This window comes from Drosophila obscura, unplaced genomic scaffold (assembly GCF_018151105.1).
Source record: "Drosophila obscura isolate BZ-5 IFL unplaced genomic scaffold, ASM1815110v1 contig_73, whole genome shotgun sequence".
Lineage (NCBI taxonomy): Eukaryota > Metazoa > Arthropoda > Insecta > Diptera > Drosophilidae > Drosophila > Drosophila obscura.
The window spans coordinates 2,440,071-2,464,746 of NW_024542865.1; the positions used below are offsets into that span (position 1 = coordinate 2,440,071).

The 24,676-nt window shown below is 40.8% G+C and overlaps 1 long non-coding RNA gene across 1 annotated transcript; it reads left to right on the forward strand.

Moving 5' to 3' along the window:
- Positions 1 to 1,511: 1,511 nt before the first annotated feature.
- LOC121405041 lies at positions 1,512 to 24,676 on the forward strand. Its single transcript, XR_005968340.1, has 3 exons — positions 1,512 to 1,870; positions 2,828 to 2,984; positions 24,502 to 24,676. It is a non-coding gene; the product is annotated as an uncharacterized LOC121405041 (long non-coding RNA).

Here is a 24,676-nt window from a genome sequence, read left to right on the forward strand (position 1 = left end):
TACTGGTTACTGGTTCTCGGTTTCTGAGGTTTCTGAGGTCACTCGAAAAAACAAATCAAGTGAAATATTTATTTTTCCAAATATTAAGACACATTTCAAATTGACCGCCAAACTCAATTTAGCGCACCAAAAATACTGACATTTTTCGCTCTCAATTCGTGGAGAGTTTGCAAAATTTGCTCTCAATTCGTGGAGAGTGCTCTCTTTTCAGTGGAGAATAGAGTGTTTTTGTGGAAACTTTCCCCTCATTTTCGTGCAGCATGTTGCTGAAATTTTCCCATACAATCTGTATCTTACGGGAACGCGTATGGAATAAAGATTCATTGTTGCGGGAAAAATTGCAGCAACATGGGGAAATGAATTAGCAGCATTGCTGTGCAACTTTGGCACGGAATGAGCAACAATCTGCATACCTTGGGAAAATGGATATTATGGACTTGAGGTATTGTTTGTAATTTCAGGCTCCAATTAATGCAGAAACTACTCAGTCTCTGTTTTCAAGATATTAACGAAATTTGGCAGCTCACGGGTTCCAATAATAGGTATCAGAACCGGGATAAATGTATTTATAAAACACAAAACATATACATTAAGAGGTAAAAAACATGTCAATCTAGGATAAAATCATAAATAATGTTTCACTGGAGCTTGGAACAAAACTTTTCACACCCATTGAAAGAAATAAGGTATACAAAAGTACATACGCATAGAAGATACTTGGTTGACCAGCAACACTGACGTAACATTTAGTCAACATTTAAGTTTTATGCTTTGGCCGGTTTCGTTTGAACCTTAATATGTAAACAATCCAATGAAAAAGAGTTCTAAAAACTAACCAATCCTGAAGGAAATTTATGCATCTATCGGATAAAATTATTTGTTTACGGCTGAGAGGGCCAACTATCTAGTAATATTAAACTGAATATCAAAATTGACGAATTTCATATCACAAAATATCACGGGATGGCAGCCCGCAGCAACTACGAATTGCACGAGTCTGGCAGCGCCACAAAACGACGACAAATTCGTTTTATGCTGTTTTTGTTTGAACCTTAATATGTAAATAATCCAATAAAAAGGACTTCTGAAAACTTGCCAATCTCTTAAAAAATGTATGTATATATCGGATAAAATTATTTGTTTGGGGCTGAGAGTTCCAGCTAGCTAGTAATGTAAAACGGAATATCAAAATCGAGGAATATCAACGTTGAATGTTTTGAAAAAAAAATCGATACTATCGTGATAGCTCTAATAATTATTAAAAAACCATTGAAACCTTTTAGGAACTTGTCCATTGTAAAAATTAGATGCCACCTGTCGATTTGTTTACAAATGTGTCCTCGTATTTTATAGCAGCCAATCCAAACATATCAAAAGCGCAACGACTGTAGCTCGATAATATCATGATAGTCGCAAAACCGTCGATAGTAGAGACTAGCAGTAAAATATCGATACTATCGATAGTGCCCTCGATGGTTTGACACCTCTACGTTTTTTTTTGTTATTGTTGTTGCGCGCGGACGTGTTCGGTCGTGCCCCCAAAATCGTGGTCGCCTAATCAGACGGACGCAAATGCGTTAAGAACCAACAAATCTCTCGAATATAGCTGAACGCACCAAGAGTGGTTAAAAGCAAAGCCCCTTTGGTTGTTATTGAAAATATATTCGTCAGCACGCGACTAACTCGAAACTCACGACTCTTGTATATTTTTTTTTTTTTTGGTGTTTTCCCCCCTTGCAATTGCTAAGAAAAGTGTGTGTGGAAACGGTTTTTTTTTTGATTGTTTTTCTTAAAGACAAAACAAAAATTGCGCGCGCGCCTTTGAGGAAGGGAAATAGAAAACAACAGAAGCAGCAGCTCTAAGGAAAAAGTAATTAAACCCCAAAAAAAAGCCATTCAAAAAAGGTTGGGGCATGAAAATGCAGTCCGATAGGAAAATGTTGGCTGCGGCTTTTATCTGCTGCTTGCTGCTGGACGCATTGTCTTTGGATTGTCTGCGTCTTAACTCGTTTTTTGCTTTTGGCTTTTGGTTTTTTTTTTTGTTGTTTTGTCGTTTTTGGTTCTTCTTGTTCTCTCCGTCTCTGTCCTTCTTGTGTGTGCCGCATGTCGTCTGCGTTGTGTGGCTTGCCTGTGTGTCTGTGTTTGTGTGTGTTTGTTGTCTATGGGATGCGCTTAGACGTTGCGTTGGCTCTTGCCACACGCCTTTTTTTTTTGGGCTTACATCAGCAGAAGCAGGAAGGGAGGGAGAAGAAGCAGAAACACCAAAAGGAGGAAGCGAGGCAGACGAAGAAGAAGAAGGTGAAGGAAGAGACAGAAACAGCAGGAGCAGGAAGAGGGGGGAGAAGAAGAAGCAGCAGCAGCAGGATGAGAAGAAGAAGAAGCAGAATAGAAGAAAGAGACACAGTAGAAACCACCAAAAGCATTAGAAAATCACACACACAAACACACCAAGCCAAAACGGGAATTAAAAGCGAAAACAAAAACAGAAGCCGCAAAAAACAGCGACAAAAACAACACACAAAAAATCAATAACGGTTTTGGCAGGGCCAGGGAAGGCAGAAGCCAGCAGCTGAGTGGCAACACCGTTATGCTTCCGCTTCCTCGCATTCTCTCTCTCTTTCTCTATCTTTCCCTCTCACTCTCTTCCTTTTACCAAAAAATGTCAACCGGCAGCCTTTTTGTGGCCCGGCCCAAAGGGTTAGATAACCAAACTTGAGGGAAATGCTAAGAAAATCCAAAGAAAAGCCTGCATCTACCGCCCCTGCATTCCAGTTTTATCTTTTGCTCATCTCTTTTGCTTTCTTTTTTGCTCTTCCCCCTCTGCCAGGCGCTCCTGCAGCAGCAGCATCAGCAGGAAACTGCCAAAAGGAAGGAACCACACACACAAAAAAGGAAAAGGAAATTCCCGAAACGCCGAAACTTTCATTGCAGCATTTTCTATAGCACATTTGTTGCTCTTTTTTGTTGCTGTTGTTGTTGCACGGGTAAGTTTTTCCATTTCCATTTCATGAGTGGAATATTTTCACCCACAGCTTCCACTGCATTGGGTGGGGTGAAGCATCCATGCATTTGTAATTCTTGCAACATTCCAAAGGGGATGGGGGGCAGGACGCCACACAGCTTTTAAACAGATGACACAAAAGATGGGAGACAAATTTATTAGTTGGCATTTTTTTGATGTAGGAAATCGTAGGGAACACTTTGGAATATTAAGGAAATATTAAGGGGAAATAATACCGATATCTAGGGGTATTTGAGCTCCATCAAAATGCAGATGAAATCTATTACAATTCCTTATTTATTTTATATTCTAATAGAAAAACGGTGCGAGATTTAACAAAAATATTTAGTATTGAAATTATACCAAAACCTGTTTTAAAAAAACTATTTAAAGATGAACAAAAAATACGTATTGAAATATAAATAATTTTTAACAAAAACTATTAAAAAATAATCGAAATAAATGGGAATTTGTGTTCAAATCTTTGGTTTTAGTTAAAGTTTTGTTTCTATTTAATGCGCAAATCTTTGGAATTAAAAAAATTAATAATAGTAAGGTGTTTTCCTGCCACAAGAACCCAACGAAACCTGTTACAATCCCATGGGAAAGAGTTTTTGTTTCTTTTTTGTGAAGAAATTCTCAAAGAAATAATTTTTCTTGCTGTTGGAATCCTGCTCAAAATTGTAGCCACTCCGAAATGCCTGCTGTATGCCGCCGCCCCTTCTTCTGTGTCTGTCTGACTGCATGTGGCCGCCCTCCCTCCTCCTCCTCTCATTCTCTGCGCCCCAGGGGCCGCTCTCTACCTCTCCCTGTCCTTGGCGGCCGCTTGGGAAGCTTTTTGTCGTCTCGACTTCGATTCGAATTGAATCGAACATTATGCGGGCCCTTTGTGTTTTCTGGTTTTGTTTTTTTTTTTTTTGCAATTACTAGAATATTTTTTGAAAGGGGGGCGACAGTCGGTTTGTCTGTGCCGCAGGTTCTCTTGTTGTGGTGCCTCTTACTCTCTGTCTGACAGTTGCCACTGAATTGTGTCACACATTTTGGTGTACGAAAATATTGGGGATCGGGGTTCACATTGCAGAAATGCTTTAAATACGATGAAGGAAACACCATGGACTTAAAGAGCACACAGTTGCCTTTCGCTTAGGGGAACTTTCTTGAACATCGCATCATTGCAGGAGAGAGTGACAGGAGGATTCACCTTCTGTGGATCTCACTTATTCTCATTGGAATATCTTCTCTATCATGGAATCCATGGATCCAACGGATACCTCTACAGATGGATACGCATCCCCCCCAAAAGATACAAATAGTATCTTGTATCTTGTGGTTGGGGCATTGGCCTTCTGCCTGCTCTTTGGCCTTCTTTTTCACACACGAAACAATGTGCTAGCCTCCCCTCCTACTGCTGCACTGCTGCTGCCTATTGCCTCTTGTTTTCTGTGGCATGTGGCAGTGGCATTTGCCTCTTCTCGGTTGCATTTCTCTATGTTTCTCTCGTGTGCTTCCATGGTTTTATGGCTATTATTATTATTGCTGTTGTTGTTGTTGTGGGGGCTCTTAAGTGCATAAATATTTCATTTATTCCATTTTATTGTTTACACCAAAAAGGTCGCCCCCGAGAGCGTTTTCACTCTTGCCGAGTTTAAGGATATTCATAGGGGCCATCACGTGACGTGAGTGGCACACATAGCGAGTGTAGAACATGTAACGAGTGGGGTACAAAGGTAAATGTCAAATGAATGGTATGAAGCCTTGAGAGGTGCTAAATAACGAGAGGAGAGCAAGAAGTGGCATGTAACGAATGTGGTACATGTACGAGCTGGGCATGTAACGAGTGTTTAGAGTTTAGAGTTTGTACGCACTCGTTGGGGGTACAAATAGCGAGTAGCGAGTATCGAGTACACAGAATTGGTACGTAATGAGAGGAGAAAAAGTGGCAAGTAGCGAGTCCCATGTGAAAAGTAACGAGTGTGATTTTTGCACATTTTTTTGTGACATGACATAGAAAGATATCTATAAAAAAAAAAATAAACAAAATATGATTTTTGCTCTCGCTCTTTGAGCAGAGAGGGAGCACAACGCAGCATTGTGTTAATTTGCGATGTGCGTGCAACATGAGGAGCAAAGACAGCAGCAGCAGAAGAGGCAGTGGCGGAGGCAACAGCAGACGAGGAGGTGGCAGTGAAGAAGGAGCAGCACATGAGCGAACATAATGGAAATTGTGTGGTTCACAGTTCATTGAACTTTCATTAGAATGCACTTTGCCACCTCCTCCTCCTCCTCCTCCTCCCATATGCAGTTGAAACGCAATGATGCAACGCGATGATGCTGCGATGATGATGAAGATGCAGCAGATGATACGAATGGATGGATGAATGGATGGATGGGCTGCTCTTGGGTTCAGAGACGACACTCTAGAGCGTGTCAACAGCGGCACCACCGCAAACAGCAGCAGAGGGGCAAGCATCAGCAGAGGCATGCCACCGCCCCCAGGCACAATGTCTCGCTTTGTGACAGAAAGGGTGGTGGTGGTGGTCACTACGACAGCGCTGCAAATCGTGGAATGTTGTTGCCTGTTACAATAATGTTTTAGGAATTATATGGCACAAGGTATTTTGGATAGGAAAACTACAGCTAAATTTAAGCGAAAAACTATCTGGAAAAGCGTACCTAAACTTCGGGTAAAAATATATGGAAAACTGTCTTCAAACTTAAAGGAAATCTTGGTAAAAAAAACTATGCTGACAAGTGAAAACCCTTGAGCGTGGTAAACCCTGTGTTAAAAGTCCCCGAAAATTGCATTGGAAATAATACCAGTTTGAGTTAATTCCTTAATAGGAACTATTTTCCATGGCACTTATTATTGCTACAATTTTGGAAAATATAAAAACAAGCGAGATTACCCCCTTAAATATAAAATTCTTTATTTTCTTTGTGGGGGGGAAATTCAAGGGAAATTTGTATCCGTTTAAGCGATTTTTTGTAGGTTTTTTTGTATTCGCAGAATTTCATTCACTATTTTTGAAAAAGTTTGTTTTATAGCTAGGTGCGAAGAGGGTGTTGGGCATGTGCATAATGCATTTGCATGCATGTCACGTACATTACTACTGTCGCGACTGCGACTGCACTGCAGCAGCAACGCGTCACCTGTATTTTTATGTCACCCTCCCGCCCCAAACGCATATTTAATCGCTCGCAACAAAAGAATTTGTTCACTTGTTAAAAATAATACAAATAACACCACACAAGGTGTAAAATAACATAAACGAGAAAAGTGAATAGGGAATGGGGAAAGCCGAACAGTCGATACTCTACTGTGGAATGGAATTATGGAATAAAAGAGAGCGTTTTAATCTCTTTTGGAAGAGTAAAAGAGCGGGTAGAATAGAAAAAGGAAAGAGGAATTAAGGGGCATAAATTTGTCTCTGTGCATCTTTTTTTATTCCGCCGCAAACGCTGGAAATGCTCTCTCTCTCTCTCGCAACAATTCCATCTATGGCTCTCTCAGCCAACAACAACCATGGCAAACACCTGAGGATTGGGTCGCTTTTTATTTTTGTGTATTGTTTTCTGTGCCTCGGGGGACGGGACATGATCGATCGTGTCGACAAACGGGACACGACTCCTCTTCGTTTCATTTCACGCGAGCTTCGATTCGGTCGCTCTCTCACATGCAGTGTCTGCACTGTTGCAATTCCTTTATTTTGTCAATCCTTCCATCTAGCGATCTCTCTCTCTCTCTCTCTCTGTCAGCAGCGCAGCGCAGGCAGGCAGCCAAACTTTGTCATTAAATTGTACGAGCTTTGCACTCATTGTACACGCACTCCTGCAATTTCGTTCTCTCTGTGCAAGCAGCACCCATGCAAGCGCATGGGAAACAACGGTTGTTCTGTAAACTCCTCTCATTTAATTTCAAGAGCTTTGGCTCTCAATCCCGCAGTTTCTTCATTCCATTCTACCACTCCTTGCTCCGCCTGCTCTGTCTAGCAGTTCCTATATCGTTCCTTTTTTCTTTTTTTTTTCTCTTTATTTCTCAAACCACTAATTAATGGTTAACATTTGAGCAAAGTTTTTAACGCTCTTCCATTAGTTTGTCCTTCCATTTGCATGTCTTTCAATTACCGTTTAAATACAGACATAAATATGTGGAATTTGACATATGTTTGTAGCAGAGTGCTGGGTATGCATATTTCCGCACTTCGCTTAAAACTCTTTTCACGATCTTTGAAGACTTTGTTAATGTATTTCTTAAACGAACTTCAACGATCTTTAAACGACAAATTGAACGATGTTTCTCACACTCAAGTGGCAGTTTTTTCTCTACAAACGAATGAGCCAGCAATTAATGCAGACTTGAAGTTACTTTGAGACACACTTAAAGCTACTCTAAGCCATATATCCAGGGCTCCAGATAACTATACACTATGCTGTATATATTCTCGTCCATTTTCCCCTCAAAAATCTTCCTCCATTTATCTAGATCTCTATTTTATATCTGCTTGTTTGTGTCTGTATATTTTTGCTGCTGCTTGCCGCTGGCTGGTTGGCTGGCTGGCTGGCTGGCTGGCTGACTGAGTTGTGTGCCACATTTGGCGGCAAACAAATTAATTTTAGCGCCTACATGCCACTAATTGGCGCTTGAAAGAGTTATGTATGTATGTACATATGGGGGCGTGTGCGATACCTCATTCGATTGGCGGATATGTGGGACAAGCGTTTAATAATCCAAAAGCAGACAAATTGATGGAAAAATGATACTCGTGTGTGGCGCGGCACCCCCACCTGTCTATGCTCGATAATCAGGGCAAACCCCCACGAGGATGAGGAGGAGAAGGAGGAGGGTGGTGGTTCCACCAGCAACCACTTACAGCAGAAAAAAGGCCAAAAAACAAAGCAAAAGACGTTAACACAAATGCCACTCTTGACCCACAAATGGTTAACGAGAGATACGAGGCATGAGGCATGCAAATAGACACAATACAGAAAAAGGTGACACATGGAGAGAGAAAGACAGAGAGAGAGAGAGAGAGAAAGAGACCTTGAGGGTTGGGTAGAGTGGGGCATGCCACACCACACTTGTGAGAATATTTGCACATGCAAAATTGTTTTTAATTTTAATTAGAAATCAATTTGCCCTGAGAGAATTGCCATTTGCGACCCAAATGCACACGTCGAATGTAATTGCCACCGATTGTGGCAACCCCAGCCACCCGTGGCACTCCACCTGCAACTGCAACTTCTGTGTGTGCAGCAGGAGAACCAGTTTTGCGGCACTCAAAGATACAAAAAAGCCTCAAAATACTTGAGAAAATTCTGGAATTGGTTATCTGAATGCAGCAGCAGCAGATTCAGGGGGTGATGGGATCAAGGCCAGAGGCCTGCCTCCGCAAAGGAAGAGTAGTTAGCAGTAATCGAATGTAGACCGGCGACTAAGGCAGCGCTCAGGCCACAAACAAATGAAGAAACTTTTAGATTTGTATCTCTATTTATTTTTAATAAATAAATGACAAGTGTGACTCCGGCTGTCAATGGAGTCGGATGGGGTCCCCACGATGACCTCATCCGGGGAGAAGTATTTGACGGAATCCGTTCAGTGTAAGATCAGAGAACTCGTACGTGCGAGACCGGATGTCTTTGCTGCGGCGCCCTTTTTTTTTTAACACCAGAAAGATACCTAATAGAACCCTCTTATCGGGGATTTTTGTGTTGTGCATTTATGCTATTTAAAATTTAATGTTATTCTAAATTTATTTATTTGAAATAATTAATTTAAAATTCCTGCTTAATTTTAAGTTATTTTTTTGTTTGCCAAAGCAATAAAAAGTTGAATGAACTTTTCAGTCAAATGAAACTTGATGAGGAGGAGGAGTAGGAGGAGGGGGCCGCTCCTTTAATGGGATTTTTGAGGAGTATTTAACTAGTAGAGTTTGTGCAGTCAATCAAATCTATTGCCAGGAATGCCAATTCGAACGCACCAACCAACACCAAGCTCCTTTTACATGAAGTTGCAGCCTCTGTGGTGCTTGGCACTGCCTGTGACTCGCTCGTAATCGTAATCGTACTTCTATCTTTGTGTCCGTCTGTCTCTGTGTCGCGTCTCGTCCGTCGGACTACTGTGGAATGTGTGCTGCTGCTGCTGGTGCTGGCAATTAAAATGAACTCACGCTGGCAACCCTGACAAAAACGTGCCGGCCGCCCCGCCAGACGTTGCGAATGGACAGACAGGACAGACAGAGGGACGGAGAAATAGACAGCAACAACTGTGTAAATGGCTCAAACAGCAGCTTGACGCCGTTGAAACTAAAAGTGAGATACTCCGTAGATACAACATACATACATACATACATAGATCGTATTCGAAGCTACAACAAATACAAAAAAACAAAAGCAACAAAATAAAATAAAGCTACTTACACCAAAAGCGCGCGCATTGATTTAATTTTTAATTTTCTGCCAGTTTCGGAGAGGTGAAGAGAAGCTTGGGGAGTAGAGGAGAAGAGTAGTGGCAATTGCAGGAGTGTAGAGTGGAGTGCAGTGGAGACTCGCAGGCGTGTTCTATGGCGTATGAGGAGAGGGATAGGCTCAGGCAGGGTGTGGAGTGGAGAGTGGGAGAGTAGCAGGCGACAAGTGGGAGAGTAGCGCCAGAGACAGAGGCAGCAGCGTCAGTGCCAGCGGCGGTGTGTGAAGAGCAGAGGAGCTTTAATGTCAGTGTGTGTGTGGAGACCAGGAGAGTCGATTGGTGGAGACCAGAGCCCATGGTTAGAGTCCATCATATAGAAAAAAAGATGACAAGAGAGAATAAAGGATATGTTTAGAGAGGAGAGAGAGCAAAGGATAGAGAACAGGAGTCGCGTATGACTGAGCCGAAACAAAGCCAAAGCATAGGAAAAGCAGCGCAAAAGCAAAGCAGTGGCGTAGCAGAGGCCGCAGCAGCGCAGATTCCACAGCAAAAATCAAAGCCGACGCTGCGCAAGCGTAACAAATTTGTTCGAAATGCAAGCCAAATCGTTGCGACGCGCGACGCCTCCGTTTCAACTGTTTGTCTCTGATGGTGTGTGGCTGTGCTTGGTGGCTCAGACATGTTCAGACATGTTGACAATTTATAGTGCAAAAATGTGGGGTAAAAGCATCGAATCATTGATGCTCTATGGAAGTAAGGTCATTAAATGAAGGAAAAAACTTAAAAAATAATATGAATTGTCATGATGTTTCTATGGAATGGATCTTACAATTAGGGATATAAAAAATGAATTTTGATAATTTATAAAATCAGAAAATTGTTTCGCTTTTTTTTTTTTGCAATAAAATGGAAACAGTAAATAAATGTGTAACTAAAAAGAACTATATAAAATAATAATAATAATAATAATAATAATAATAATAATAATAATATATATAATAAAATAGAATAATAAAATTAAAAAAAAAAAATAAAAATAAAAATACAACAATAAATGATTATAATTTTTGTAATTTCTTGTAGCATCATCGGTTAGAGTATACAAAAAAAAAAACATTGTTTGCTTGTGTGTGCTTACCCCTCGTTCTTGTTGTTAAACAATTTAATTATAATTTTAATTTGCAATTTAATTTCATAACAAAGTCATAAAGCGATCGGGTAGCGCGCTTGTAAGCTCTGGATCTGTCTCTGTCTCTGTATTTATTCATTGTTTCGAATGTTTATCTAATTGCTAATTTGATCGACATGCCAATGATCAGGCATTGCCTTTGCTTTGCTTTGCCCCAGGCAGCAGCACCAGCAGCAGCATCGATCAATCAATGCCATCAATCATGCATGCACAGAGAACGATAGAGAGATGTGGAGAGCACACACACACACTGTTTGACAGTCGAATAGACACACACATTTTATTCGATGGGTTTGGAGGAGGAAGACCTGCAATTAGTTGCCTCAAAGTGTGGCAAAGTCGTCTCTCTCATTCACATTTGATGGACAGACTGAGAACTGACCAAACAATTATTACACACTTTTTTTTTTACCCCATGAATTGAATGCGAGTGACGGCGCCGCCCCACTACACCACCAAGAGCCACTCGAGTGGTGCCTGCCCTCTCACGCCTGCTGTTCACGCTCTTCTTCAACTCTTTTGCCGCTTGTCTCTTCATTGGCCATTCTGCCCCTTGGGGCAACACTCGAACCTGTCAGCCATTCATTCATTCATTCCCCTTGAGTTCTGCTTCTGCCTGTTGGCCTCTCCTTCAGTGTGTTTGGCCAACACTTTCGGGGGCCATAAAAGAAATTACTTTTGCCAAATGTCAGCGCAGTGGATAAATTGGCTTCTGGTTGTAGCACAACAAAAGGTTAATTGACTTAACTGGCGATTAAGCCCATTGGAAAAAGAACAACAAGTCGGTTGACTTAACTAAAGTATAAACCAAGTTAAGATAACTTTTGCAGAAATAAAATAAATAAAAATAAATAAATAAAATATTATTTATATTTAATTTAAATATTTAATAATAAATAAATAATAATAATAAATAAATAATAATAATAAATACCCAGAAAATACCACTAAGCATATACCAAACCATCTTTGGTATAGTTTGCTATATTATTATTATTTAATTATTGGTATTTATTTAAATTCTGTTATACCTTGTTATATGTACCTATAAAATACTCCGCACTTTTCAAGCGATGACTAATCCATTCCAAAGTCTATAGCTATCATCCCTCTCCTCTCCTCCCCTACCATCCCTGCCGCTCCCTTTGCCACAACCCATCATCCAATTTGATTTAAACAAATTTGTTGATATCTCTTTTTTTTCGCCAAAGATAACGACGAATATTCGAAACAAAAAGCAAGCCATAACAAACGCAGTGGGGTAAGAATTATATGAGGAGGCAGAAGCGAAGCGAGGAGGCGGCAAAGTAGCTAGAAGATCATATGATAATAGCCCGGCACTTTATATAGAGACACTTAACGATCCATCCAAAACGATCCGTTTATGGGTAGCAATTAAGTGGAAGAATCATTGCGCGTTGACGGACAAGACAACATTTGACGACACATACAAATTGATTGATTAACAAATACGTTTTGATTCCTTCGATTCGATTCCAAATTATCCACAGGGCGGCACCGCACGTTCCAACGTTCCACACACAAAAAGCAAACAATATTTTTCCATAGAACGCAGCTCTATTTATAGTAGGTATATATTTTCATGCGGTCTTTTTTGGTGGGGTCTCGTAAGTACCGGGGGTCTTTTTTTTTCTTCTGTTTTTTTTTTCGTTTTCCCCATTTTGTCTTTTTCTTGTATTGTTTTCGTATTGCTCTCATTATTTGCGTGACAGACAGGCCGTGAAAGAAGGAAGGGGTCCGGTCCGCGCGGTTTTGTCCTCAGATGTTGCACACATGTGCTGTTCGCGCATCCAAAAATATGAAAGATGAAAGACACGCAATTCAGCGGTTTGTAATCTAATTGAAATTCAGTTTAGGTAGCTTATTAAATGATGATGTGTGTGTGTTTTTAGGGTTTTTGTTATGATATAGATAAGATACTGATGTTGATGTCGAATCTATATAGAAATGAAGCTAATATGCGTTTTATTATAGAGCATCATTGTTTCGGTTTATATGCAGCCTTAAAAAATAAAAACTATATTTTCTTTCGCTCATTTAATGTTTTGTTTGCCATAATTCATTTAATAAATTTCATTAAATAGGTATACAATACGGAGCACTCCGTCGAAAAGAAAGATAACTTAATTCCGAACTTAATTTCTTTCGATTGTGTGTGGCGCCGCCCCCCACACACTCCACACACACACACACACACACACACAAAATGATAATTGATTTCCACTTGAAAAGAAGCTCAAAGATAATTTATTTATTGTTTACTTTTGATTCAATAAATCGAATCAGATTTGTTTACGATTTCCAAGTATATTTGTTGGAATTTATATATATGCGCTGAAGGGGGAAATTGCACTTTGCGGATGCAACTTTTATGAGAAATAATGAGCGATGGGCGGGCGGGCGGTAGGTAGAGGGTCTCGGACTATGATCGATTGGGTGTGCTGAAGTCAGTGAACTCTTTGAACCCTTGGAGCCGCTCAGGGAATTTCCATTTGACCCTTGGAACCTACAGGAACAGCCATTGGTCCCCTGAAACCCATTAGGTACTCCCTTTCCATCCTTGAATGCCAACAGGAACTTCCCTTTGCCTGTTGACCCTTTGGCACAGGAACTGCGACGGAAATTATAATGCGGATGTCTCTCCCTACCATCCGAAAGTGGCATGCAAATGGCCTGTGCCTGGTCGCATGATGAGCAGAAGGCACCTCCGTCAAGGACAGTGGACGCTCAGGTGCCCCTCGCAGTTCTCTAACTTAAAACGAATACAAATCACTGCATTTTCTATTGACTTTTAATTCGAGTGGTGCATGGATGTGTGAGACACTCGAGCGGTGCCTAAGGGGTACATTTTATAATCAGCTTTCGAGTGGGGGGGGCCGCTGCTGATAAAACAAAACGAAAAAAAATACACAAAATCTCAAGTGGTGCGGCCTTAACAGCAGAGATTGCACATGCAATCGTTTTATAGCAGTATAGAGATATAGGCAATAGCTATAGCCTATAGCTATAGCGTTCTGTATATGGGTTCTATATAGTTTATATGTTCTCTATAAGTGTTCCGCTTTACTTAAGAGCGAGAGGGAGAGAGAGAGAGAGAGAGAGAGAGAAAAGCGTACAAAGGGCACATTTAACTGGTGGTGCCATTTGGTGACGGCTGAATGACAAGATTATTGTGGTTTGACGTATTACAGATTTCGATTCGACTATACTAGGACACGTCTCCACCGTCTAGAACTCTAGAACTCACCATAATAGGGTATAGGTTTTCGGATCTGTGGGATAAAAATAGATAAGTTATAGAAGATTTTCTAATAAAACTCAAAATACTATAAAATAAAAAAATAAATATCAGAAAAAATTAAAAAAATTAATTTTAAATATGGTTGATAATACTAGAATATTATAATAAAATACTAAAAGATAAATAGTACCGGAAAAAATAAAATATAACATATAATACCATAAAGTTTTCAGAGACAAAAACACTTGGAAAGTGCCAGGGAAACCACCAGAAATATATAAACTTATGGGGGGATATCTCGCCTGTCGAGTACACCTGATTACACCTGTAATCTCTCGATTACTTATGGAGTGTCTTCCCTTTTAAGAACTACCGAATTGAGGGTGTTTTTCCCTTCTCCTACAGGGTGTTTCCCCCCCATCGAAAACTCTGGATTATAGGGTGTCTCCATTGGTGATAGCTGCGAATCTTTTCATCTAGAACTCTCGATTGCAGTAACCTAAAATTTATAATTATAAATTTGTTTTCTATTTTCAGTATTTGTTTTTATATTTTTGTTCTAATTTATTTTTGTTGTTGTTTTTGTTTGGTTTGTTTTTGTTGCTGTTTTTTTTTTTTGGGGGGGTCAGGAAACTCTTTTCGCTCTACTACGCTGAATCGCAAGGAGAGATACGACGAGAGACGGAGAAGGTACATAGATAAGAAACGGAATGAGGCGTCGTCCCCCTTCCAGCGCCGCTCATCAGCAAGAGATGCTCGGCAGCAGAGTGGGGAGGGGTGTGTGGTGTGGGACGGTTTGTCTTGTCGTTGTTGGATCTGATTATGAAGGGGGAAACGCGGGAAACAGGGGGATCAACTTATTATAATTATCATTGATGTCTCTCTTCCGCGACGGCCTGACGCCTGTCATTCCTCTGTCGGCTACCAAATTTCGTCTATCGTCTGTCATCTGTCGTCTGCTGTTGTTTGTTTGTTTTCTTCTTTTTTTGTTTTTGTTTTTTGAAGAGGAAACCTTTTATCGATTTCGCCATAATATTCGTGGGGAGTGCAGTGATGTCACGAGAGGTTGGGAAGGGTTGAGACTAGAGAAAGGAATGAAAGAAGGGGAAGGAACGGGGCTGTATCAATCGGAAAGCAGCGCCCACTCTCTGGAGGCGACAGAGTCGTCAAGGTCAAGTGGAAATTGCGTGCCGCATGATGCAACGCCAAAGGCAAAGCCTCTGAAAGCTCCCCCCCAAAAGCCCCAAAGCCAAAGAGTTCTCGCGCGCTAAGACCCGTCAAAAGCCAGGCGTCGGATTGCTGTTCGGTGATTGGTTCTCGGGGGGTGGTGGGGGGTCTGGTTGTGGGTGAGGGGCAAGTGAGAGGCAACATCTCACTTTAATATGTATCTAGAGCAGAGTGTTTCTATTTATGGATATGTCCGTGTACTTCGTCTATATAAATTTTAGAAAAGGCTGAATATTTGAGTAGAAAAACGGAAAAAAATCATTCGCCAATAAGCTGAAATACTAATTGAATACCATTTTAAATACCATAAATACTCGCAAATGCAAACAAATACTAGAAAGTAGATACTATTAAAATACCATAAATGCAAGAAAATCCTATTCAAATGCCATAAATAACAGACAATATTATATCGATAACATATAAACCATAAAATATTATTTATATATTATAATAGAAATATTAAATATATAAATATTATTAAAATATCGTAAAATACGTATACGAAAAAAATACTACCATACAATAATATTAAAATACAGAAAAAAACCTAAATTTATTAGTAAAAAAACGTGAATAGATTTTTTAAGTTACTTGAGGATTTAGGAAATTTTTTGTTTAGAACGGCAAAAATAAAATTTTCTATTAGCGAAAGGATCCATTTGTTTCGAATGGTCCTGCCCATGGGGATCTGTGGCATAAATTCCGTTGCACACAGGATTTTCCGTTATCCATTTTTATGAACATTTCATTTGATTGCAAACTGTGGAGCCAAAGTAGGGGCCTGAGAGGGGCCAAAGTGGGCGCCCATAAAACAATTTTTTCCGCAACGTCTGCGGGCTTAGAGGGCTTTCTATATCCCACCCAAGGGAAGGACTTTGCAAAGCCGCCACGAAAGGGTCATCAGCACCGCTTATAAAGTGCCTCATGTGGCGTGCTCCTCCGCTGTGCGGCAGGTGGGCACGTGCCCGTGTCGGTGTCGGTGTCCGTGTCCGTGTCTGTCCGTGCTGTTTAGAATGTTTCCAAGAGGAAAGGACACTTTGCCGCATAACTGGCGGCTGTTTCCTGCTACTTCTGCGGCTGCTGCTGCTGTTGTTGCTGTGGGTCGCTGCACTCCCAGAGACAACTGCAATTCATGTGGCATGTGGCATACACTCGGTTTCAACTGGTTCAACAACCCACAACAGTTTTCCCCTGTGTGTGGTGTGGGGCATGTGGCATAGAATATGTGGCGGCTTTTGAGTGGCCCTTTTTTAGATAAGAACCATTCCGGGGTATTCCGCATTGGTGGCTGGACATTCCGTTGCGGCATGCCCTTTGGACTCTCTCTCTCTCTGTGGGCTTTTCTTTTCTCTGCCGGAATCCTGCAGCAGCTGCTCTGGAATTCTCAAGTTCAAGGACCACAATGCGAAAACAGTCAAAACGTCAACAGTGGAAAAGCCTTTTTCATTGGGATACCATTCTTTACTTTCCTTCCAAAACGAAAGCAACCTTCACTTTGACTCCCCGTTTTTTGTTGTTTTTTGATGTTTTTCATTACGACAGAGTTTTCCGTCTTTTGAATGCTACTTTTTGAGGAGGAAGGGTATAATCCAAAGATACCAGTAAAATACCGGAAACCATAACCATAAATACCATAACCTACCTGTGTCAGAAAATACTATTAAAATACAATAAAAGTACCATGAAAATAAAATACTACCCGAAAATATAATTTAAATTAATTAAAAATATAAAAAAATAATTTAAAAAATAAAAGAAATACTGAAAAAAAAGATCAGCAATATTTTTAAAGGTTACTTTAAACAAATACCCCAGAAACTTATTTTTAACAAGGGTATTCACCAAATTAAAGTGAATGAAAATTTCAAGGTTTTTCCTAGATTTTCATTGTCTCTGTTCTTTTTTTCTATTTCCTTCCTTGTTTTCCTGTCTCTTTCATTGTTATTCTTGTTGCTTTATTGTTTGCCGTGTTATTCTTCTTTCAAATTATTCTAAGGAAAAAGTCAAATAACAATCGGAATTCATTTTTTTGTCTTGCATTTTGCTTCTGGCTCTTCATTTTGCTCATTTTTTCTTTGGTTTTGTTTATTTTTATACCCTTAAAAAGGAGGTAAAAAAAAGTAGATGTAGATGACAGATGTAGCAAAAATATGTAGGCTGATGAAATATTTTAAAATTCTGACTGGCTGAGTACGGGTATAAAAGTAGAGTCGCGGCAACAGAAGCGACTCAACGAGGACCGTTTGGTTTTTTTCTTTTTTTTCTTTCAGATTTTTCCTTTGGTTTTTGCTGCCGTTTAAAAAAATTCTTACACTTGAGTGAAAGGCGCTGACAAATTTGTGGACAGAAGTTGGAAACAGAAGTCCACAGATGGGGCTCCTCTGGACACAAGATGTTCCATAGATAGATGGGGCCCTGGAGAGTGTTTCCAAAAGGCCAGACACATATATATACAGACATATCATCCCCATCCATCCATGGGGAGCATTCAATCTGCTGATGATGGAAGTGGATGTCCAATCAATCGACTCTCCGCGTAAATCATTTCGTGGAATTGTTTTGCGAATTCTGATGAATCGTTTAATTATTTTCCAAGAATGTTTCTTATTTTATCGGTCTCGGTTCTGCTTTGTTTTTTCTGTTGACGGCCCTTCATTTATTTATTTTTTTTTTGAGGGAAGTCTGTTTCTCAGTAAGTCTCCTGTTTGCTTATGGTTTTTACTCGGCTTTATTTTAATTTTTAACTACATTTTGGATATTTTGTTTGTAACTTTCGACTGCTATTACATACATATAAATAAAAGAATATTTGCTGCCCTCTAATTGGGGGGGATGGATACCTATTTGAATAAATTATCTATTTTTACGATTGAATAACTATTTTGTTGACTATTTTAAATATCTAAAGATTATCCATAATTCGAAGGGAGTTTTAATAGAGTATTTTTCTCTCTCTCTCTCTTTTATCTTGAGATTTAATGGTAATAATCCATGGAAATTTTTGTGTATAAAAATTCAATTGAATTAGCCTTTTTTTTTTGGGTTTTAGGTTTGCTTTGAGCTTTGTTTTCGGTTTGTGTTTTCAAGCAAATATTTAATATTCATAAGGGGCCCTCCACTGACCCCCACAGAGAGTGCTGCCCACATGCCCCAAACTCTCCAGCAGGTATCCAGATGGTTGTGGAAGCGGTCAGGGCATCGGTTTTCCAATCTTTTGTTTGCGTGCCCTGCATTTTAGAGGAGAACAGTGGATGGGGCAGCTACAGAAAGGCCCTCCTACAGATGAAACCACAAAAATAATCACAGATGTTACCACAGACATACGAATAGACTGCAGTTGGAGTCCACAGAAGTCCGACTCAGAAGTACATACAATGTTACCTCTCTTTCGCTACTTGCTACTCCCCTGCTTTAGCTTAAAAAAAAAAACGAGAAATTACTTTACATATACCAGAAATATACCTTTAAAATACGAGAAATATACCTTAAAAATACCGGAAATATACCTTTAAAATACCGTAAATATACATTAGATACTTTACCGGAAATAAGTAAAATAATTGATCTGATTTCGAAGTATCAGAAAGATGAAATTTCACTGAAATTTGCATTCCGGCAGTGTTTCCTCTCGTATTTCTATACCTCCTGCTCTTTCTCTCTCTCTCTCTTGCATGCACGTAAATTAGCACGTTTAAGTTTCATCTAATAAGTATCATGGATCACATTGATTACTAATAATAACTGTTTGTCCCTTTTTTAATGGGATGCCACATGGCGTCGTACATTTTCATGGGATGCCACCATAGCGTTGTCGTATGTTCGTTCCATTGTTGACTCTCGTTCAACACTCGCTCGAAGGGTTATGACATCGTTTAGAGCGAAAGAGCAGTTGGAGAAGAGAGTGAGAAGGGTAAAGGGTACGGCTATGGCTACTCCGTGTTGTCGTCAGCAGCAAAATACACGCCTTTAAGAGACCCCACAAATTACAGTTGTTTGCAATTGTCGTTGCGATTATCGTTTAGCTGACAGCAGGCTCTCTCCCTCTCTCCCCCCTCCCCACCATGATTATAGGGTACACACGATACGAGAGTACGAGCGCCATTAGATTTTCAAATCGGTTTTCTTGATGTTACCGCATCGATGATAGATCATGCAACTTCCGTTTGTAATACATATATATCTACATATACAATATGTTGGAATAATGATAGTAGAAAGCACTGCAAATTAAACGATCTTTGCATTGAGTATAAAGTTCTTTCTGTAAAAAGTATTTACAACGATCTTTGGAACCATTTAAAAATGTTCAAAGTTTCTTTTTTAGATAAATCATATTTTTTTCTTTAAATTTCAGAATTTTTTGTATAGTTTTCTGTGGCATTTAAACACTTGTTTAATCCATTGAAAATAATAATAAAGTGTGGGAATAAATATTCGAATATATATTCTGAGTTAAATGATACATTTCAAAGGTTTATACTGTCGGGGACTAAATGTTAATGATGGATAAAGTGTTCTTTGATGTTCCCTAATTAAATATGGTAAATGCAGTGATCTCTGATCGATTATGCATCCATATAGTTCCACCTTCAATCGTATTTATAGAGAGAGAGAGAGTGGGAGAAAAAACACACCCCAGAGAGTGGTATTTCCTCTAATAAATATTATAAATATTTGTATATGGCGCGGCCTTTACTTGATAATTCCTTAAGACAACGGAGGTGTTTCAACCGTTGCTAAAGATCTGACGGAGTGCTGAATGCATGCACACGGGTTCCTCACCTCCCCCCCACCCACTACTTTTAGTGGAGGCATTGGGCGGGCGTACCCCTCTCCACGCACCCCCTGAGTGCCTGTCCAAACTGTCATTTACAAGGCGTGGCGTTTGCCTTGAGAATCATTGGCTGTCATGCGTGTCTCGTGTGGATCGCCACTATATATCAGATATTCTCGTGTGTGTATATACATACATATTTACATATATGTACATGTGTAAGATAATTCAGACAGAAGAAATATTCACTTGCGAAACGATGAACAAGGAAGATCTTTCCATCTCTGCTCGTTATAAACAGAATTTAAAGCATTAAGAGTTCGAGATTAACAGACAAACAAATTAAGCCCAGGGGCACTCCGGTAATCGGTAAAGCAGTTCGTTCCTCCTTTGTCTTCTTCATTGTTTCACTGAATCAGTTCCTACCTCAAGCAACACCGACCTACCTCAATCAACCACAGCCCGCGACTCTCTCCCGCTCTTCCCCCCCTTCATTAACTCTACAGCTAGAGCTGGAGCGAGAGAGCAATAGTTTCGGCTATGTGCATTGCGGTTCCTTCCTTTAGCAGCAGCCAGCTGATCAGCAGATCAGATAAGCCTCGAAAGCAGAAAGCAGAAATCAATGTAAATTGCAGCAATAAAATTCGTCACTTTTTGCACTCTCTCCGTCCGTCCGTGCAGTTCTTGGGCTTTCGCTTCCACTCTTCGGTGTGTGAGTGTGGGGAGGGAGGGCAAATGATGTTCAAGCAGAGAGAGAGAGAGAGAGAACGAGAGTGCAGCATTCCCTTTGCCTTCTGCCTGCGAAATCTTTATAAGCCGGAGAGAGCCGCTGAAACCTTTGGGAGTGTGTGTATGTGTGTGCGCTGCTGGGCGCTCAATTTGTGTCCATGTCCATGTGTTCCTCCACATAAAGATCTCTCCACTCTCCAAAGCAGAACACTGTCTCCACAATATGCTCTCGTCTCCAGTCGCTCGATCGCATTTAATTTCTACAATTTTATTGTTCCGAAAGAAAATATGTGAATTTCAACGGGGAATTTGCAGGGTTTCACTTGTTTTATTGCCTGGTGAGACTCAGCAGCGTCTCCTGGGGCTGGAAGAACTCGTAGGTGAGCTCCCCCAGCCGATCGTAGAGGGAGCGGAGGTGGATCAGGCTCGAGATGGCCCTTAGGCAGAAGGAGAGCGGCGGGGGCACGGGCGTCAGCTGGAAGATGTCCTCCAGGTGGTGGATGTTGGGCAGCGTGTGGGGGAAGCGGTCGACGAGCTCGCGGAACAGGAGGCAGGGTATCGGGACGTGTGCTATGAAGTCGCGACGGTCCTGCAGGACATAGCAGTGCACGGAGTAGCGGCACTGCTTGGCCTGGTGCCGCAGGTACATGTGGAACTGCAGGACGTTGGCGAACCGGAAGAACACGCGCACATCCTCCGGCCGCGGTGTGGCTCGACCCTTGATCCGATCCACCAGATCCCCAAACGCGCAGAACGCCATCCTCGCGTTCACCCCCAGCAGCTTCTCCTCCAGCAGGCGGCGAGCGGCCATCGAGAAATCGGGCGGAATGGGCAGGGGGCCCATTAAGCCGACGAGAGTCAGCGAGGATTTACTGGTCAGGTCGGCATCATCGATGATCGGACGCAGCATCGACTGTGCAGGCACTGGGATGCGCCCCACCGACTCCTGCATGGACCGCACCCCCACCAGGGACACTATCTCGTACTGTTCCGCCCGCAGTTGCCTGGCTCTCTCCTCCTCCTCCTCGAGTAGCCTTTGATGACGGATCTTATCTTCCCTGTCGAGCTTCTGGCGGATTTTGCGACGAATCTCCAGCATGGTGGCATTCAGCAGGGAGCTGTTCCTGTCCCCCGCTTGACTACTCGCTCGCTTGGCCGCGCTCCGCACACCTTTCAATCCCGAGAGATCGCACTGCCCTGCCTTAATATTCTGCTCTTCGCTCGCTGTGGCAGCTGTGGTGCTGGGTAGGGTGTGGGGGCAGCGCGACTCTCTCCGCCGCTGGAAGCATCCTGGGGAGCTCTCGCGGCTGCGCGTGGGGCCCTCCAGACTGTTCAGATTGTCTTTGTTTTTTCGTGAAACCATTCCTTAAATTTAAATCCTCAAAAATCTACTAAAATTTTCCCAATTTCTGAGTTTTAATATTTTAAAATGAAAGAATTTTCGAGGCCTGAACGATTCTGGCTTGGGGGGGTTCGTATTCAGTTTGGACCAGGGTGCCTTCCGTTCGTCAAAATATAGAAGAATCGATGGAGAAACATTTGAAAATATATTATCTATCGATCTACTGCGTTTTGTTTACGATTCGATTATTATTTTAATCGGAATTTTCCCATTTTCAAGAACTTTTCGAATCGCAGCATGCAGTCCGTGTGGGAGATTTCCCTTCGAAAGGGGGAAAGGGGGCTCTCTCAATTCCCATCCATCGATCGTTGTTTTTCTGTATTTTTATTCTCTCCTGAAAAGGAAAATCATTCACGCACGATTAACCCATTGATGGGCCCGCTCGCCCGCTCCACCATTCGGGGGCATTATAGTACGGAGGAAGAATGTGTTAAAAATAAATTTTTTATTGATTTTATTTAGTGTGTGTGTGTGTTCGAGTGTGTGTGTGTGTGTGATGGCCTCTCGGTTTAATTTGCATGCCCCATGGCCCTTGCCTTCAGCTGCTTTCGGTGCCCCTCAATCGCATCGAGTTCAATCAGCAGCCCGAAGACCCTCAAAACCCTCTTCCTCCATTCCATATGCGCCCCGTTCCGTCCATGCCCCCATCTTTCCCCCATTCATATACATTCATTCATTGCGGATGCAGAGCCACACGTTCGTATTCGTTTCATTTGATACGCGCTATGCGATATGCGATACGCGCCACTTGTCCTACGATTTTAACATATTCCCAATGCGTTTTGCCGATATTCGTACATTGGATACGGATTTGGATTTTTCGCAGTATTTTTGTGCTTTTAATTGGCCCATCAAAAAATAGCCAAGCAAATCGCAAAAACACATAAAACTAGAAAAATCCATTGCACAAGAATCGGTCGACCTCCTTCTGGGCTTTAGAATTTTGTGGAACGATGGCTGGATCATCGCTGAATGGCTGGCCATGAGGGCACTTCTACACTGACCGAAAATTATGTGTGAGAATGAAAAACAGAGAAGAGAAGTACAGTGGTAATGTTGCACTGAAAGAGAGCTAAAGATTTAATTCAAAGAAACAGCGAAAATTGAGGCTCTCAACACACACAAAAAATTATAAAATAAATATTTAAAACATTTCCATTTTAATTTCTTTACTCCAGAGTCTGGGGACAGAAGGAAAATAAATAGAGACAGAACTGATAAAGACAGTAGAAATCGTGATATGATTTACAATTTGTTTGGGCTCCAAATAGCATTATTTTTTTTACAGCGTGAGAGAAAAAATTAAAAAAGTTTTAACACATTTTCGTCTACTTTTTGAGACGTCTAATGAGTAGTTTTCGCTGAGTGTATTGAAAATGAAGAGGTTTTTGATATATGGAAATTCAGAGCGGTAGTGAGGGGAGTGTAAGAGGAGCAGTGCAACAGCAGAAGGTGTGTAATGGAGTGCATTGTGTACATAAATTGTATCAGGTGTAGCAGGAGCAGGTGCATTGCACCTGAAATAGAAATAGTAGAGGCCCAAGCACCAGTCCGTGGCACAGTCATAGCCCCCAGAGGCCGTGTAAATAGAAGCGTAGAACCTACCTGCAATTTGCAGGCAGCGGGAGATAACGCGACGACGCAGCAGACACCTGCAACACCACCCCAACCCCGCGACAGACATTCCGTCTCTCAAAGAAAAAAGAAGCTCCTAAAGTATATTCATTGTCTGATAAGAAGAGCGGGGAAATTGGGAGGGGCGGGAAATAAGAAAACAAAGACAAAGATTATGGAAGAATAACATTGGAGATACTCGTCCATGCTGGTGAATTTCCTGACACGGAAGATGAATCCATTCGACGACTATTTACTCGGTATATTTCTGTTTGTTGTTTCTTCAGTTTTTATTTGTAAGTATAGAGGAAGCCGCTGCTCCTCCCACCTGCACTCCCCCAAGGGAGCAATGAAATTCGAGAGCCGAGCCACTGACTGACATCATGGTATCTACCACCTGCAAACCCTACACCCGGCAACCTGCACTTACCCTGTATATATTGTACAAAGCTGGGGCGGGATACATATGTGACTACAAGCAAAGGGTAGAAGCTGTATGGATTATTGGGAATTAGTTTTGGGGATGTGGCACTTATCGTTTTAATGAAAATTATGAATGGAGTTCCTCTGCAATTATTATCTATTGATTCAAGAGTTTTTTTTATTATTATTATATTATTTTATTGTTTTATTTTGTATCATTTTATCATTTTTAAATATTATTTATGATTTTTTGGTATACTTTTTAAAAAATTTGTTTGCCTATATTTTGCTTTATTTTATTTACATTATTTTTTATTTACTTATTTTTTTATTTATTTTTTTTTTATTTATATATTTTATTTTTTTTTATTTTTAATATTTTATTTGAATTGTTTTATAAACTTGTTTAATTTTTTTATTTATGTTAAAATTTTTGTGTGTTATTTTTTAATAGTTTTATTTCTTGTTTTATAGATAATAAGATACATAAATCTCGTTTTGAGAATTCCTACTGATAAGAAAGAAAACAAATCAAGAAATCAAGCGCACGGAAGAGAATTTTTTCGGTCAGATTCAGGATGGCTGTAATCGATCCGCCCGAGACGTTTGACAGTGCTATCCAGAAAATGGTAGAGCAAATAGCTCAAAT